This window comes from Schistocerca cancellata, chromosome 4 (genome assembly GCF_023864275.1).
Source record: "Schistocerca cancellata isolate TAMUIC-IGC-003103 chromosome 4, iqSchCanc2.1, whole genome shotgun sequence".
Lineage (NCBI taxonomy): Eukaryota > Metazoa > Arthropoda > Insecta > Orthoptera > Acrididae > Schistocerca > Schistocerca cancellata.
Genome location: NC_064629.1, coordinates 113,092,392 through 113,111,992, shown reverse-complemented (window position 1 = coordinate 113,111,992; position 19,601 = coordinate 113,092,392). Strand labels below are relative to the sequence as shown.

Genomic DNA, 19,601 nt, shown 5'->3' with positions numbered 1-19,601 from the left:
AGTGTTGTCCTCGCTAGCCATTACAGTTCCACTGTTACCTCGGCAATGTGTCAACAAGTCCTACTTCACACGGACAGCTGGCCCGATTCTGGATACCCACCTCACACCACGTCTTACGTATTGTCAAAACATTACTCTCAATAAAGTTTTCTCATTTCCTCACAGCCATGCCACTACTTATAAAACTGATAAATTTTCATAGCCGTACCATAGTTTCAGTTGTGAATTTTATGATTCTTCTGTTTTTGAGATGGAGCACTTTGTTACTGAGTGCGTTGGCAGTCACGTGGTATTTAGTACAACGGTACATATTATTCTCTAATGCAGTTAGTAAGGGGAAATTACTTCCATTGTTTAAGGCAGACTCGCATGGCACACTTGTGCGAAATGCGGAGCTGAATTTTATATTTGCCTTTAATTTCAGGGATTTTAAAGTTGGTATCTTTGTTCTGCTAGCACGCCACATGACTGGTGGTAGAAAATCGGGTTCCTTCTTCCATTACTTATCAGTAAATGCTTGCACGTCCAGCATATGAAATGTACGTGTAGACTATGAAATTTAGAGTGATTTTTGCAGAAGAAGAGACAGGGTTTCTTTGTATCGTTTCAGGTGTGTTCTACCACGTCCCACTCAGACCACATTACTTTGGAAGGTTATTCAACTAACCACCTCCCATACACTTAGCTCTTACCCATACACTTGCGGTTGGGGAGGGTTTGACCTTGAATAATTACCTTATCACCAGAAGCGCGGCTCACCTACACCCCTTGCACCTGGGCTCACACCCACGGTGCTTCCCTACTGATAAGTTTGAGCTGACACCACATTTAAGCCTCTTTCTACTGTCTAAGCGTCATCAATAACACAGTCATGCCACTAAACGCTCCACACACCTCTCACAGCCAACTACAAGACACAACACTCATTCTGTGAAGGAAAGATTCCACTGCTCATTACGAAATAAATTTTTTCCAGCTAGGTGGTTGCTCTGCACTCAGAGTGTCCCAGCCAACAATTCTCATGACTATCATCTCTTCATCAACTACTATAACTGCTACTACTTCTACTACTACTGGCACTATCACTGAAAGAGACGTGACGGTCTCTGCCACTCAACAGATGTATACATGTTAGCTAAAATGAAGAAATGAGGTTTAGTTCTCTGCCAATATCTTGCAGTAATAATTATATGGATATTGTACTAAATTTATTTCATTACTAATCAAAGATTTCATTTTTTTATTTACTTATTTTAGTCTTAATCCATGCATACCTCGAAATGTAAGAAGAATCTTAAACAGGCGAAAGATTAAAGCTTTCCTACGAGTGACTAATAAAATCTAAGAGATGTTGTCACTTGTGACGATAGTTGTTGTCTCAAGATTCGAGGTTCTTTCATGTGTAAATGTGGCGGTTGTTGCATGGCACCACTTCCCAGTGCAACACCGAATACCAGCGGCTCTTCCCAGAATATAAATGTGGAAAAATCACCAGAGGCAGGATATGGCCTTACGAATAGAGTTGTGATAGACTCTACCCGTAGGTAACAGTGGGCTACCGTAAGCTTTCCTAGAAGCTTTGGGCAGTTAATATCATACCAGCGTTACCTGTACGCTGGGTCTGTTGCATACCTGTCGCGAGTTATCTCATAATGGTCGCTTTCGTTACATATGGGATCAATGTCTTACCAAGTTGCCAACGGCCTTGCCGCAGTGGTAACACCAGTTCCCGTCAGATCACCGAAGTTAAGCGCTGTCGGGCTGGGCTAGCACTTGGGTGGGTTACCACCTAGTTTGCCGAGTGCTGTTGGCAAGCGGGGTGCACTCAACCCTTGTGAAGCAAACTGAGGAGCTACTTGATTAAGAAGTAGCGGCTTCGGTCTCGGGAACTGACATGCGGCTGGGAGAGCAGTGTACTGACCTCATGCCCCTCCATATCCGCACCCAATTACGCCTGTGGGCTGAGGATGACACGGCGGCCGGTCGGTACCATTGGGCCTTCAAGGCTTGTTCTGGAGGAGTTTAGTTTCTAGTCTTACTAAATTCCCGTAGAAACCGGAAGCGGTGAACCTTCTAGAAGCTGAGCGAGAATATATAAAGGCCTGGGTAGCCTACGGAACATTTTTGTTCTGCATAGTTATCCTCCTGCCCATTACTAAAGAATAAACAGTATTTATATCAAAACTGAAATTTCCAATGTTTAATCCAGGTTTGATTCGAAAATTATTGGTCTGCAACGTGAAACAGAGGGTTGCTATGGTAAAAATGAAGGAAACAATACAGATTTCTCATATAGCGCTAGAAAACGCAATTTCCTCAACAAAAATAAGAAAAAAAAATATATCAAACATCGCTTCAATACTTCGCCGAACATGATAGAAAGAATGTTTCTATTTTCATACACAACTACTGGAATTCAGTACTCAAGGGTGCCATGAAAATTAGAATCTCCGTTAATGGAAAAACGGGTTACTCGCTAAGCTATGTGCAGAAGCTATCAGTTTTACGACGTCATACCATCGTTGGCACCGGGATATCTCTGTGAGTGACAACATTTTATGTAAGAAACCTGTTGCGAAAGCCTTTTCCCTTAAATTAAAAATGGCGTTTCAACCACAGATACTAACATCCACGACAGGGAAGCTTCAGGGCATAAGTACAAGTCCAGCGCACGTTATAATCTCTCAGGAAATTACATTACACCGAGCGAGGTGGCGCAGTGGTTAGACACTGGACTCGCATTCGGGAGGACGACGGTTCAATCCCGCGTGCGGCCATCCTGATTTAGGTTTTCCGTGATTTATCTAAATCGCTCCAGGCAAATGCCGGGGTGGTTCCTTTCAAAGGGCACGGCCGACTTCCTTCCCCGTCCCTCCCTAATCCGATGAGACCGTTGACCTCGCTGTCTGGTCTCCTTCCCCAAAACAACCAACCATTACATTACAGAACACTGCGCTAGAAAACTAACATTTTATCCTAGTAACTATGGGAAAAAGAAATCCATCTCGTCATTCATTAAGAGATCATCTTATCCTTGGGCTGGATACATTTGGGGTAATGGTGAAGAAAACTTTGAAATAACAGGTAACAACATATATGTGCCGTAGAAATGTTGCGTGTTTCAATACTATTCAGAACTACTCTATCCGAGTTACGCTACGAAAAGTTAAGTTTTTAAAGCAAACTCACTTTATACTTTCTCTTAAACTAAGTCTAGTCATAACCATTAAGACTTGTGCGGAAAAAGTCCCACCTAACTAAAACACTTAAAATTACCGACTTATATTTTTATATTTGTCATGTTCTAAAAATTGACCTGCGAACCGCCGTGGCGCATTGTGTGAGCTTTCTTTTAGACGAAAATCTAAATCAGAATGAAAAACTACGATAGTGGATAATGTCACTGCAACAGGAAAATCAATGACATATATGCGTACATAACTAATTGTAACACAAATAGTAGCCGAGCGGTTCTAGGCGCTACAGTATGGAACCGCGTGACCGCTACGGTAGCAAGTTTGAATCCTGCCTCTGGCATGGATGTGTGTGATGTCTTTAGGTTTAAGTAGTTCTATTGTTATATGGGACTGATGACCTCAGATGTTAAGTCCCATTGTGCTCAGAGCCATTTGAACCATTTTGACGATTATCAGAAGCAGTATGGAACATTAGTGGATGAGATTTCCCCTTTCCTATCTTCTGTTCTTAAAGCAACTGGATTTCCTGAGCTAGGCAGGATGTGGGTAGCTTATAAGTTCCTAAACAGCGATGGTGTAGCCGGCTGGTGTAGCCGAGCGGTTCTAGGCACTTCAGTCTGGAACCGCGCGACCGCTACGGTCGCAGGTTCGAATCCTGCTTCGGGCATGGATGTGTGTGATGTCCTTAGGTTAGTTAGGTTTAAGTAGTTCTAAGTTCTAGGGGACTGATGACCTCAGAAGTTAAGTCCCATAGTGCTCAGAGCCATTTGAACCAATTTGTAACGCAAATAAAATATATCAAAGTGACACAACTACATTAATGCCGAAGTAGAAAACACGTATTTTATGACATCGCGCGAGCTCCAATGAGACATTCGTTACTTCAAGTCTTCCAACCAGTACTGTGTTTCGTCTGATTCTCAAGTAATATCCAAAATGCTCTTTCGAGCCGAGAAATCAGTTTATCTCTCCAGGACATTTTTAGATCTATTTCAAACTGATCTTATCAAACGCATTTTCGATACGATATATATCTGGCAAAGAAAACTTTTCCTAGTGTGCATGATAACACGGTACGAAATTCAGGGCAAGAAGGTCTCTTGTACTGCCGTGCTGAAACAGATGGCTGGGTGTTGTGTGATGTCCTTAGGTTAGTTAGGTTTAAGTAGTTCTAAGTTCTAGGGGACTGATGACCATAGATGTTAAGTCCCATAGTGCTCAGAGCCATTTTTTGAAACAGATGGCCGCGACCATGCTGACAGGAGCATGTGGTATTAAGCTTCCAGTATGGACGGTGTCTTCGTAGACCACACACGGCGCTCACGTCTGGTCGGGAGACGATACACTGAAACATCCCGCCAGCGCACCTCAGCGAGCCCTAATCTCTCCAGCGCCTGCAGTATCCGACGGGCGAGGACGTCTTCGCATCACTCACTGCGTTCAACTCTTCCGTCGGCAAGACACTTTCAAACGTCGCACACCGAGCTCCGCCCGCAGATCCCGGAAGGCTTGCAGTGGGCATACGTCGATATAGCACGATATAGCCAGAGGTTTATCTTACTACTGCTAGCAAAAGAACCAGTTTGTCTAAAGGACAATTCAAAAACTGATATGTCACCGCTGAAGGACTCATAGCATTCCAAGTTATGTATAATCACTCTTTCAACTTGTAAATATTGTACGTACGTGTGTTAATATTTTATTCTTTTCGTACATGTTTGATGTGTTAAGATACCACGTACACAATAAAGCTCTACAACCTGCTATATGTTGCAAGTACTATCGTAGCAGCTGAAGTAGCTGACAATGTCAAACGCCCACGTCACCATAACATCTTTTGTTGGTCGTATATGACAATCAGTGTTGTTGCTCTGGTCTTCAGTCAGAATCTTGATTTGAGACAGCACTACACGCTATTCTAGACCGTGCAAGCCTATCCATCTCAGCACATCTACTGCTGTCTACAACAGTTTTAATCTGCTTATTAGTCACCCCTTGGTATCGTTTTACAATTTTTACAGCCTTTATTTTCTCCCATTACCATATCAACTAATCTTTGATACCTCAAGATATGTCCTGTGAACCGATCCATTCTGCTAGTCATGTTGCGCCGTGGAAACAATCCCTAGGTTACACAAAAAGTCGAGCGGTTCTAGGCGCTACGGTCTGGAACCGCGCGACCGCTACGACCGCAGGTTCGAATCCTGCCTCGGGCATGGATGTGTGTGATGTCCTTAGGTTAGTTAGGTTTAAGTAGTTCTAAGTTCTAGGGGACTGATGACCTCGGAAGTTAAGTCCCATAGTGCTCAGAGCCATTTGAATCATTTTTTGAACACAAAAAGTAGATGTTATATTTTGTCGTTGAATTCATGTCTTGTTGCCCAAAAAGATCGTTTTAGCTTCTATATAAGTTACTGGCAACCTAAATTTTTCCAACAGTGTTTCGTGAAAAGAACTTTTCCTGGCTTACAGATATTTCCAAGTAAAATCCACAAATTTGCGTGGCAATTTTGGAGGCACCAATCCACTTTTCTTAAAATCTTTTCTCTTTTGTTGTTTCAGCAATGAAGTAGGCTTCATACACTTGTTGAACTGATCATACGTAGGTGGTTGTCTTGAGTGGAGGCACCAGCCGTCCAGATAGGCTGGATGTTGCAATCCTTTCCGTAGCCTTTCGCCCTTTGCGCCAGGTTTCAGCCGGGGCTGGGCATTATGGATCTAGCCTGGTGATTTGCTCTCCCAGTTACATAACGGCATAGGAATGCACCTCAAACTGAGAGCCAAAACTACTTTGATGTGGTGTCCTCTGCTTTAGACTAACGAAGAAACAAGAAGCCAGAATAAGGATGCGTGAAGTTCTAAGGCTTATTCCCAGGATTCATACGGGACTTATGGTTTCCCAGAACGTTCACATCCGTTAATAGTACGTGGTATATTCAAAGCCTCGTTTGTGTGGTCTGAAGAACAGGGACTGTCGTAATCTCTGTAACACTTCCGTGATAACTGAACTAGGGAGCTACAACTTCCTATTCTGATGTTTTTGTATTCCATGGATTTCCAAAATTCGCCCGTGGTGAATGCCAAAATGAATTATTTAACAGAGCCCTTTGTTCCTTTGATCTAGCAAGCTGTCTTACTTCACGTCAATCTGAAAAATCTGAGGTGAAAATCTGAAGTGGTAAGTTTCTATGGGAGCTAACCGATGAGGTCATCGGTCCCTAGCCTTACAAACTACTTAATTTAACTTAAACTAACTTACGCTAAGTACAATACACACACCCATGCCAGAGGGAGGACTCAAACCTCCCACTGGGGCACGTCGATGTCGACGGAACGTTAAACTCTTACCTTGCTCGCATTCTTTCTCTTTCTATCACTGACAATGAAACGTTCTAACGACACTCATGCACATTTAGTTCACACCAACAGTATCCGTGCATCTTCGCAGAACAGCAGAAAATACTGCTTCCGCCGATTACTATTTTACCAGTGTTTACCGTGTCTTTGTAAGTGGTAATTGTGGTAACGAGTAGCAATGAACCATAAGCTTCGATCTAAGAAGCCCAGAGGTCACTTAAATCATGGATTTATGTTATTGTTCTTAATATTCGCATTTCGGTGTTACTGGACACCGTCACTCTGTGCCCATATTACTTTCATTCTCTCAAAATAAGCTCTTATCCGTTCGTTAGACCAAGTTGTTCCGGTCTTCTTGAGATTTCTGTACTGTACTGTCCAGTAGCAAATTTCCTGTCCAAAAAGTTTTCTGTTTGGTACTCAAGCTGAGATATTTGTGCTTCTTTCCTGCGTCCCTTGTACCGCACAGATCCCTTTCATTACTTTAGTTTTAGTGTTACTGCTAGTTTAGTAGAATTCCACATCCTCTCGATTTAATGTCATTGGTTCCATTCTTTTAATACGACCCTAGAATTTTCACCTGGATTTTTTTCTCATATCCGAATAAATATTGGTATACCTTTCAATGTCTTTATTTGCTGTTAATCTGTGTATTCCTTCTTCAGTATAATTTGGACCTAAAATTTTCCTGATTACTTTTCATTCTGTCTTTTGATTGTCTGCAGTGTGTCTATATTATGAGATCTTCATGCCATAACTTTTTTTATAAAATCCTTAATGCGACCATTATTTTATTCTGTGTCTTCACGAGCACTAAAATTAATCTCTTTTATATTCCAAGTCCTTAAAGGTGGAATCACTTTAGACAACGAGAGATTACGCCACTGAAAGGCAACACCCCGTCAATGGAGATTGGCTCACATTAGCAGGAGCGTTAATTGCACCACACGTCACACTGCCCAGTACCGAAGGGTGAATGTAAATCCGAATATAATTTCTCCTTTAAGAATCCCGTAGTCGTAGTAGTTCAGTACATGTATAGTCAAAAATTTCGTAATGGATGTTCTTGACAAAGGTCATATGGCAAATTCTCCACATTGAAATAATTGGGAATGTGTTGTCCAAACAGTATAACGCTTGAAAACTTCAACAATGGTTTGCTCCAGGAAATACACTCCTGGAAATGGAAAAAAGAACACATTGACACCGATGTGTCAGACCCACCATACTTGCTCCGGACACTGCGAGAGGGCTGTACAAGCAATGATCACACGCACGGCACAGCGGACACACCAGGAACCGCGGTGTTGGCCGTCGAATGGCGCTAGCTGCGCAGCATTTGTGCACCGCCGCCGTCAGTGTCAGCCAGTTTGCCGTGACATACGGAGCTCCATCGCAGTCTTTAACACTGGTAGCATGCCGCGACAGCGTGGACGCGAACCGTATGTGCAGTTGACGGACTTTGAGCGAGGGCGTATAGTGGGCATGCGGGAGGCCGGGTGGACGTACCGCCGAATTGCTCAACACGTGGGGCGTGAGGTCTCCACAGTACATCGATGTTGTCGCCAGTGGTCGGCGGAAGGTGCACGTGCCCGTCGACCTGGGACCGGACCGCAGCGACGCACGGATGCACGCCAAGACCGTAGGATCCTACGCAGTGCCGTAGGGGACCGCACCGCCACTTCCCAGCAAATTAGGGACACTGTTGCTCCTGGGGTATCGGCGAGGACCATTCGCAACCGTCTCCATGAAGCTGGGCTACGGTCCCGCACACCGTTAGGCCGTCTTCCGCTCACGCCCCAACATCGTGCAGCCCGCCTCCAGTGGTGTCGCGACAGGCGTGAATGGAGGGACGAATGGAGACGTGTCGTCTTCAGCGATGAGAGTCGCTTCTGCCTTGGTGCCAATGATGGTCGTATGCGTGTTTGGCGCCGTGCAGGTGAGCGCCACAATCAGGACTGCATACGACCGAGGCACACAGGGCCAACACCCGGCATCATGGTGTGGGGAGCGATCTCCTACACTGGTCGTACACCACTAGTGATCGTCGAGGGGACACTGAATAGTGCACGGTACATCCAAACCGTCATCGAACCCATAGTTCTACCATTCCTAGACCGGCAAGGGAACGTGCTGTTCCAACAGGACAATGCACGTCCGCATGTATCCCGTGCCACCCAACGTGCTCTAGAAGGTGTAAGTCAACTACCCTGGCCAGCAAGATCTCCGGATCTGTCCCCCATTGAGCATGTTTGGGACTGGATGAAGCGTCGTCTCACGCGGTCTGCACGTCCAGCACGAACGCTGGTCCAACTGAGGCGCCAGGTGGAAATGGCATGGCAAGCCGTTCCACAGGACTACATCCAGCATCTCTACGATCGTCTCCATGGGAGAATAGCAGCCTGCATTGCTGCGAAAGGTGGATATACACTGTACTAGTGCCGACATTGTGCATGCTCTGTTGCCTGTGTCTATGTGCCTGTGGTTCTGTCAGTGTGATCATGTGATGTATCTGACCCCAGGAATGTGTCAATAAAGTTTCCCCTTCCTGGGACAATGAATTCACGGTGTTCTTATTTCAATTTCCAGGAGTGTATATACAAATGTATGGTAAAATATTTAAACGGTATTACGCTTAGCGTTATATCCTTTGTATATAATTTTGTTTTTCTAATTTCGAAATAACATCCAAAAAATCTATTTTTATTCTTCTTGATACTGGCTGTTTCACCGATGGAGTAATTTTCATCACAAACATCTGCCCACGAATTCTATTTATGTTCTTATTTATTCACATTGTATTGTATAGCAACCAGGCAGCTCTAATTTGTCCTTCCTGCTGTGCGCCTCTTAAGGGCCTTTCAGGAGGAACACCATGTATACATCGCAGTCTGCTATAAAAAACTCTGTATCTGTAACATAAAGATCAACAAGCAATAAAACTGGCTAATCACCCGCTACAAGAAAAGTAGCTGGGCGACATCAAAATTTGACGGATCATGTGTAGAGCTGTGCTGAATCAGAGGATCATGTTCCTCCACTATTTAATCAACTTCGAAATATGTAGCTAGAGAAATCTCGACGTGAAGTCATATGACACTGATTTTCCGTATCTTTCAGTGCCGTCGACTATGGATGTGAACTCCGCCATATGCAATGGATCGCGGACCATTTTGACGTGAAGTCGTGTATAAAACAACCTGAACCCTCTATACGGCACTGCTTTAAAACTGGAAAAGTAATTGTACTTTTTATGTGACTTTTGGATGTAATAAAGTACTTACATAAATTATTTTTTAAATATTAACGAAATATAAGATGTCGCTGGTAAAAAATTACCTCACTCCAGTACCATCCAATTTAGATGTAGCCAAGTTTCTTTTGTTGTAACAGCGGTTTTATTGTTTGTTGATCTCCATGTTACAGCTGAGTTTTTTATGTCAAACTGCGATGTATACATGGTGCTGCTCCTGAAGAACCTGAAAGAAGAGCACTGCCTGTAAGACAGATATTAATTAGATTTATGAAAGTCAGCGTAATCTTGCCTATATACGTTTTATAAAAGTGAACTGACAAAGCCTGCTTGAAATTTTGCCTCATTCTCATTTTAGGATGTGCCATCAGGCAGTTCATAGTTCTCGTATAAGAGCCGCCCGGTACTGGCCGTCTGGTGGCAAAACGACACACTATAAACATTACAGTTACGTCGGCTGAGAGAAAAGCTGCTGTAGAAATGCAATATTAGCGGACAGTTTTGTACCTTGCAACACTTTTCACACTATCGGCTGTACCCAGGTCTGTAACAGAATTTTAACACATTTTCTGATTCTATTTTTAAGTGACTGCACTTGCTTTTTACGAGCTGCAGTCTTTTCCTGAAATTAAAAAAAAATCTCTGGAAAATTAAGGTTTTTGGAAATGTAAAATCATATTCCAAGGTACAACTTGGTCATGTACCTAGGAACAAATATTCTATTGAAATTTTAAAAGGTTCAAATTGAGAAAATCTTGTCAGTACTGTATTTAGACATCTGTTACATTATTGCTCTACTACACACCAATAATCATTAAGTGGAATCAAATAACGTAGAAGTATTATCAAGAATTAGTCAAAAGTTAAATACGTTTTAAAACTGAAGCTGTTGGAAACTAACAAAAATTTCCATTTTCGAGAGAACTACAATCGTTAAGACATTAACGTAACGCACCTGATTAGCAAATATCCCATGGTAAAATGTCTTCTTCTGATTCAAGGTACAAGATGGTACATAATCGAAGAAGTATTGCTTTACCGCCAACAAGTTATTTAACTAGACATAAAACTATACAGAATTTTACTTCTATAAAATTATGGAATTGAGGAACTAACAATATATTCCAAATAGCTTTAATATATCATATAGCAGTTAAATGCGTAGAATGTGAAATATTTACAAATGTTTCACGAAACACAATCTCATGTCTAGTGAGAAAATAAACTGTGGAAAATGGTGGAAACAGCTTATGGAGGTCTCTAGTGCGCACTTCTTCATGTGATTCTACACTCCTGGAAATGGAAAAAAGAACACATTGACACCGGTGTGTCAGACCCACCATACTTGCTCCGGACACTGCGAGAGGGCTGTACAAGCAATGATCACACGCTCGGCACAGCGGACACACCAGGAACCGCGGTGTTGGCCGTCGAATGGCGCTAGCTGCGCAGCATTTGTGCACCGCCGCCGTCAGTGTCAGCCAGTTTGCCGTGGCATACGGAGCTCCATCGCAGTCTTTAACACTGGTAGCATGCCGCGACAGCGTGGACGTGAACCGTATGTGCAGTTGACGGACTTTGAGCGAGGGCGTATAGTGGGCATGCGGGAGGCCAGGTGGACGTACCGCCGAATTGGGGCGTGAGGTCTCCACAGTACATCGATGTTGTCGCCAGTGGTCGGCGGAAGGTGCACGTGCCCGTCGACCTGGGACCGGACCGCAGCGACGCACGGATGCACGCCAAGACCGTAGGATCGTACGCAGTGCCGTAGGGGACCGCACCGCCACTTCCCAGCAAATTAGGGACACTGTTGCTCCTGGGGTATCGGCGAGGACCATTCGCAACCGTCTCCATGAAGCTGGGCTACGGTCCCGCACACCGTTAGGCCGTCTTCCGCTCACGCCCCAACATCGTGCAGCCCGCCTCCAGTGGTGTCGCGACAGGCGTGAATGGAGGGACGAATGGAGACGTGTCGTCTTCAGCGATGAGAGTCGCTTCTGCCTTGGTGCCAATGATGGTCGTATGCGTGTTTGGCGCCGTGCAGGTGAGCGCCACAATCAGGACTGCATACGACCGAGGCACACAGGGCCAACACCCGGCATCATGGTGTGGGGAGCGATCTCCTACACTGGCCGTACACCACTGGTGATCGTCGAGGGGACACTGAATAGTGCACGGTACATCCAAACCGTCATCGAACACATCGTTCTACCATTCCTAGACCGGCAAGGGAACTTGCTGTTCCAACAGGACAATGCACGTCCGCATGTATCCCGTGCCACCCAACGTGCTCTAGAAGGTGTAAGTCAACTACCCTGGCCAGCAAGATCTCCGGATCTGTCCCCCATTGAGCATGTTTGGGACTGGATGAAGCGTCGTCTCACGCGGTCTGCACGTCCAGCACGAACGCTGGTCCAACTGAGGCGCCAGGTGGAAATGGCATGGCAAGCCGTTCCACAGGACTACATCCAGCATCTCTACGATCGTCTCCATGGGAGAATAGCAGCCTGCATTGCTGCGAAAGGTGGATATACACTGTACTAGTGCCGACATTGTGCATGCTCTGTTGCCTGTGTCTATGTGCCTGTGGTTCTGTCAGTGTGATCATGTGATGTATCTGACCCCAGGAATGTGTCAATAAAGTTTCCCCTTCCTGGGACAATGAATTCACGGTGTTCTTATTTCAATTTCCAGGAGTGTAAAATCAGTCACTAGACTGAAGTACCGACCAAAAAACAATATCTGTTCCTCCAGCGGCCATTGGAAATCAGTTGTGCTTGAAAACCACTTTGTGAATTAAAGGGTAAACAAACTAACCTCGCAAGCAAATACCTCCAGCAATCCCTTTCATGTTATATCGTTATGTGCAGATCCTCTTACTTTGGCTGGCCGCGGTGGCCGAGCGGTTCTAGGCGCTTCAGTCTGGAACTACGCGGCTGCTACGGTCGCAGATACGAATCCTGCCTCGGGCATGGATGTGTGTGATGTCCTTAGGTTAGTTAGGTTTAAGTAGTTCTAAGTCCAGGGGACTGATGACCTCAGATGTTAAGTCCCATAGTGCTTACAGCCATTTGAAACATTTTTGAACTCTTACTTTGCCTCATGGAAGATACAGGAAATACAGATTACGAGTCAAGAGTTCTGATGGTACTGGTCTACAGCTTTCTTTCGCAATATAACCATTATTTTTTTTTCGAGCAGTTGTGAGTATTTAGATGTAATAAAATGTTTACATCATTTTATATTTCTTTATTAAGAAAACATAATTAATATGTTGTTAACAGTGCCTGAAATATTACATCCATTTTGTAAATGTTCCCGTGCAACCCGCCACGTGACATCTAGTGACAAAGTGGTCCTCTATAAAGGTGGGAATCGCCAACTGAATGTAGCTAATGAATAGCTAAGAACAACATTCCCAATTAAAATGCAGCAGAACTCTTACCGATTGTTCGATGGTTGGTGGATAGCTGTGTCACTTGAGAACGACTGTGTCATTTAAAGGGAAAACCAAACCGTCTCGCAAGCAAATTCTTTCACCATTTCTTTCGTGTAATATCGTTAAGTGCACAACCTCTTATTTTGCCTCGTGGTACATACAGAAAATTTTGTGTTAGCAGAAGAGCCAACACCGTGTTACGAGTGGAGGACGAAATGCACGCGTTTTAGCTCATGCACGTTGGCGTGAGGAGGGAAGAACTATACTGACGTGAGGTCTGGAACATGACAAGGAATGAGAGTTCAGAAAGCGGACAAATTAGTCTGATACTTAACTTTAATCCATTAATGACGAACGTCGTTCTTGACGGTACATGATTCACAATATTATCTGTTCAGAATACATTCTTGAAGATAGTACGTATAGTAACTGAATATGGCGCCTTGCTAGGTCGTAGCAAATGACGTAGCTAAAGGCTATGCTAAACTGTCGTCTCTGAAAATGAGAGCGTATTTAGACAGTGAACCATCGCTAGCAAAGTCGGCTGTACAACTGGGGCGAGTGCTAGTGCGTCTCTCTAGGCTAGACCTTGTAATGGTACTTGAATTACATAACCATTATGGTACCTCACCTGAACCTCTCGATACCAGTAATATTCTACTGTATTTCTGTTAACTGCTTAACATATTTCTGAGACAACATTCAGATTTTATTTTATTTGTGATACATCGATATGTTTATATTGCAATGATATTATTCTTATGTGTATTCTTTCTTTTGTCACTATGATCTTTGACGTACTTCTAAGTCTGATTTTTGGGCGCGTAAGCGATAGTTAGTAGTTGTTGAGTTGTTAGAGAGTCGGACCTTGAGACGGTCAAGTGTTGGACGTCATGTTGGAAAGACGCATAACGTAGTCCGCTTATAAAATGTGAACTTTAACAGTGATTGTGAGAGAGATGTTTTCAAGTATGTTTTGTATTGTGAAGTGATGTTTTGTGTTTACGTGATATTGCAATAAAAGCAATTAAACGGAAGTGTAATTTAAATTCGGAGTGCTGATTATTTTTTTTTTTACATCACTATTGTGCTAACTTTGAAAGGTTTAATCTCCAAGAATGGTTTGAGAAGCGCATCTACAAAACTTTTGAATATAGCAGAATAAAACCTAGGCCTCTTTGCATCCGAGCTTGGAATCATAACCACCTAGATTTTCAACGATTGAGCCATGATTTTACGACGAGACCAGCGTGGGAAACACGAAAAGATGAGTGCCTAGTTTTTTCATTAGTACATGAAATGACTATTAACTGTGCTCTAATGACACCTGCCACATAATATGACTGTTGTTGGCCGAAAATGCAGTATTTAGCAGCGTGAGCAACACCACAATCGTTATCAAAATTTTGACCTTTGTTGTGGTAGGGTTGTTAGAACCTGTCGCGTGAAGGCGCTCGGTCTCACTGATAGTGGCGACACGCGAGTCCGACGTATACTAACGGACCGCGGCCGATTTAAAGGCTACCGCCTAGCAAGTGTGGTGTCACTACAGAAAATAGTGATTAAGAGTCAGTGCTTTGATCGTATCGCTCTGGAGCTTTCACTAGTGACGTAACCGTTATTGTCTTCCAGTGCATCCTTCGTGCCGTTGCAGTTGTTTTGTCCGGTTGCGGAGCTGCATAGCGGCTGAGAATATCGGTGTTTTCCCTGAAGACAGTGTGCGTGGATGGCAACTGGGGTGGGCGCGGCGAGGTGTGCGGCTGGCGGCCTGCGGAAGTGCTTCCGCCGCGGCTGGCGCCAGCCGCTCTTCCCACGCCGCAGCCGCCCAATGCATTAAACGCGCCCCCGACTCGCCGACTCGCCGCTCCCATTTATCACCAGGCAAACTGCCACCAACTAACTCACCGAACACGTCTTCTTTCCTCGCAAATAAAACGAAAGTCACTCATGTTCCTCCGAGCCGAACATCTACTCTAGAAACGTTGCGTAGCTGTTTCAGAATTCTGTTCTAATAAATATTGTTCCGTTACTGGACAGCCGTTACTGTTTCTAGAATGAAATTTTCACTCTACAGCTGAGTGTGCGCTGATATGAAACTTCCTGGCAGATTAAAACTGTGTGCCGGACCGAGACTCGAACTCGGGACCTTTGCCTTTGGCGGGCAAGCGCTTGCCCGCGAAAGGCAAAGGTCCTGAGTTCGAGTCTCGGTCCGGCACACAGTTTTAATCTTCCAGGAAGTTTCATAGCCGTTACTGTTAATCTATTTCCTATTAGTACATATTTTTTATTACTTCAGCACCATTTAATGACTAATGGGCAAAGTTCAAATTCCAACCCATCATTTTCCGTTTAGATTTTCTTATCAAAAAAAGGTTCAAATGTCTCTCAGCACTATGCGACTTCACTTCTGAGGTCATTAGTCGCCTAGAACTAATTAAACCTAAATAACCTAAGGACATCACACACATCTATGCCCGAGGCAGGATTCGAACCTGCGACACTAGCGGTCACGCGGTTCCAGACTAAAGCGCCTAGAACCGCACGGCCACACCGGCCGGCATTTTCGTATCACTTCAGGCAAATTTCAGGACAGCTCCTTAAAGGAGCAACAGTATTTGCTTCTTCAATAAAATTCTTCAGGGTATCAGACAGCATCGTCATAATTTAAAATGCGCCAACGTTTCGGCCAGCGTTGCAGCTAGCCTTCATCAGGGCCTTACGTTAACGCTGGCCGAAACGTTGGCGCATTTTAAATTATGACGATGCGGTCTGATACCCTGAAGAATTTTATTGAAGAAGACAACGGCCGCGGAAGCCTACGCTTACACAAGAGTATTTGCTGTTGCTGCCTTTCCCAACCTGAATAAGTGTTCTGTCGCTATTGATATGCTGGACGAGTATATAATAAATTTTAACACCTGTAATGAAACGTCCCATAGAAAAATTATTGAATAACTGTGCTGATAAACCTCTACGTTATTTGATTTTCAAACAGCTGAGCAAAACTGAACGTACTCAGACATTACTCTCTTTACTTATTCTGATCAACACTAAACTGACCCACAATATTTTTAGCGCAACGCAATCTGACTTTCAAAAATCCCTACAAAAGAATGGCCCTGACTAACAATAACCTATACCTTTCATGAATCACTTACCTCACAAAAATCTTCGTTACACGAACTACTGCAATACAGTGAGCGCCACTACCGCCAGTTAAATAAAAGATTCTAACTACTGAAGGCACTAACTACTGATAGGCATAGTGTGGTGTGTGTACTGTAAAACCTTCGGTACACACACCATCAGATTATTTGACTTGTCCCTCTAACGAAGTAGGCGAGTGTCAGCAATATGTCTCGTGGTCTTATCGTGGCGTGTTTATCTTCTGCCGTTAGGTCAGACGATAGAAATGCCACTTGCAGGCTTAGAGTAGCAGATTGACGGTGACCAACTTTAAACAGAACTTGATTAATTTTCACACACATTTATTAAAATAGTAACAAGCATAAACCTTACGTAACTTGATTCTGGATGCTATTTGCAATTGACAATCTGAAGTTCCTTTGGTCTTGGTACGTTAATCTTATTCTCACATATCTCTGATAACTGACAAAGTGTCTATACATTTCTCTTCATGGCTATGTACAGGATGATAATCTTATTAGGCGCAGACTGAAACTTGACTATAGACTGGTACAGACTAATGCAGACTGGTACAGACTAATGCAGACTGGTACAGACAGGTGCAGATAAATGCAGACTCGTTATAATACCTCGCGCGTTCAGGTATCACTGCGCGAGTGTGATCCGCGAGGAGAAAAGGTTCTACGTTAGCAGCAATCTCATGTTCATGACATCCAGTATTACAAATTTACTCTTTCTGGTGAACACACGTCCAGATCGTCCGCTCTTAAAATTCTGCCATCTCTCTCCCCACATCCACCACTGCTGGCGGCTCACCTCCAACTGGGCAACGCTACGCGCTGTTCACATTCAACTGCCCAACACTACAATAGCGAATATTTCAACAATGCCAACCAGCCACAGACTGCACACACCACAGTCAGTGATTTTCATACAGAGCGCTACGTGGTGTTACCAACATAAAAACCTCAACAGCCTGTGGTGTCACCGCCAGACACCACACGTACTAGGTGGTAGCCTTTAAATCGGCCGCGGTCCGCTAGTATACGACGGACCCGCGTGTCGCCACTGTCAGTGATTGCAGACAGAGCGCCGCCACACGGCAGGTCTAGACACACTTCCTAGCACTCGCCCCAGTTGTACAGCCGACTTTGCTAGCGAAGCTACACTGACAAATACGCTCTCATTTGCCGAGACGATAGTTAGCATAGCCTTCAGCTACGTCATTTGCTACGACCTAGCAAGGCGCCATTACCAGTTAATATTGAGATTGTAAAACCTGTACCGTAAAGAGCGATGTACACCAATTATGGATTAAAGTTAAGTATTCCAGAAGCTATGTACTATTTTTGGCTTCTATAGTTCCTTGTCATTTTCCAGACCTAACGCCAGCCTGCGTGAGCTTTAACGCGTGCATTTCGTCCTCCTCTAGCTATACGGTGTTGGCTCTTCTGCCAACACATCACAGCCTACTTACACTATAATCGTTAACGAGTACTGTAATACGTATTTTCGTAGTCTGAATTCTGATAGAGTTCATTCTCTTTCAGGGAATAGGCTAAACGGAAACTATTTTCTGTTTTGTTGACGTACTTCAGGTATAGCAAATATTTTATTTTCATCGCAACCTCGTTTGGATTACGAAAGAGTGCTGAAATTTTTATGTGAGAACTCTTACAGCTTATTTAATAAAACGATCGTTATTAACATTCTATATCACTATGTACATGATTATGTCTACATATCTTAAGCCCTTTTCCTGTATAGGGATCCGAATCTTAGCGTGTAACATGGCGGTGTGTAACATAAGTATGTAGGTGTGTGATAAACACCGTGCCGTAATCGAGTTTCGAGTTCGAAGAGTTTTCCACACATGTAGTACCTTCTCTCTTTCAGCAGACAATGCCAGACCAGATCGGACTGTAAAAGTGGGATGAACACTTAATGAAAGTATCCAATCTTCTGGGCACTTTTCATCATTATCATATGGTCTTTGTTTAATATCGTTTACGGGCTCTTTCATATTTTTATTCATATTTGCACCTGATGACGTAATTTAAAGTTACGAAACCGGTCGTCCCTATAATGAAGGATTTACAACAGCTGCAGCCGTTTTTATTCAATATGCAAAATTTTGACTGTGGATTCCCGTCCAATAAACTGTCATGTTCAAGACTGCTAGGGGTATTTTATAAATATCTGTATTTCTAGAAATCGCTTGCAAGAGTGATAGCAAACGTCAGTTTTAATTAAATGCATTTAACACACAACGAGATTCCCAACTACGTAAAACACATGTTCAGTAGGAACATTTCCCTGTCGGGGTCCAGGTTACACAGACTTATATTCTTCAGTTTACGGGATGCAGTTTGTAGAGCAGAAAGTATAAATGAGGACTAGTATCAGTCTCGTTTCTTTCTCAGATGTTAAGTGGCCAAATTTTTCTTTTGATCAATGAATATATTCATATGTGCATTCGACAACTAGGAAAGGGTTGAGCTAGACGCCTTCAACACAAAATTAATAAACTCTTAAGTGTGTCGAAATACCATAGCAAAAATTCTGTTATGATGGTGAGTTTCGGTTTGGCACTAATATTGTAAATCTAACTAATGTTAGTTTTGATGAGAACGAAATGGAGTGTCTTACTAAAGATCTGGCCCATAATTCACACCACGGTGCCTCATAGCAACAGATTTATAGATTTGTGGCTCAACGAAATGAGGTTGCGATTAGTGTTAATAAAATAATCGGTTGTCACCCCTGTGATATGTGGGAGGGGGGGGGGGGCAGAAACACTGATCAGCTGTTCCCACAGAGAACAGCGTTACAGTTGGTATCAATAAAAAAGTTTCGGACTAAGAGGCCCTTATAGCACGCGTTGACAAATCTAAAGCGGCAGTAATTATTTATGTAGAGCTTTGCGTACGCAAAGTGCATCAGTTTTTTGAAGACAACAGTATCACAAAAAGTAGATTTGACATAACCTATAATTATCTAGCTAGCATAAGGAAGACTTTAAAATACTCAAAAATCAGTGCCTTCGTATCTATAACAGTGGTAGGCCGCCAGAAGAGGTGCAGGATGTCTTGAAATTCCTGGATTTCGTTTTAAATTCAACTATTTCATGTTTGATGATGACGTCTACGTTTAGAATCACGTCCTGGCTATGGATTCCCCTTTGTCGTTTTGTTCGGCAAACATTTTT

General features: G+C 43.5%; 1 pseudogene; it reads left to right on the top strand.

Moving 5' to 3' along the window:
• Positions 1-1,695: 1,695 nt before the first annotated feature.
• On the top strand, positions 1,696-1,813 carry LOC126185490 (5S ribosomal RNA; annotated as a pseudogene).
• Positions 1,814-19,601: the final 17,788 nt, after the last annotated feature.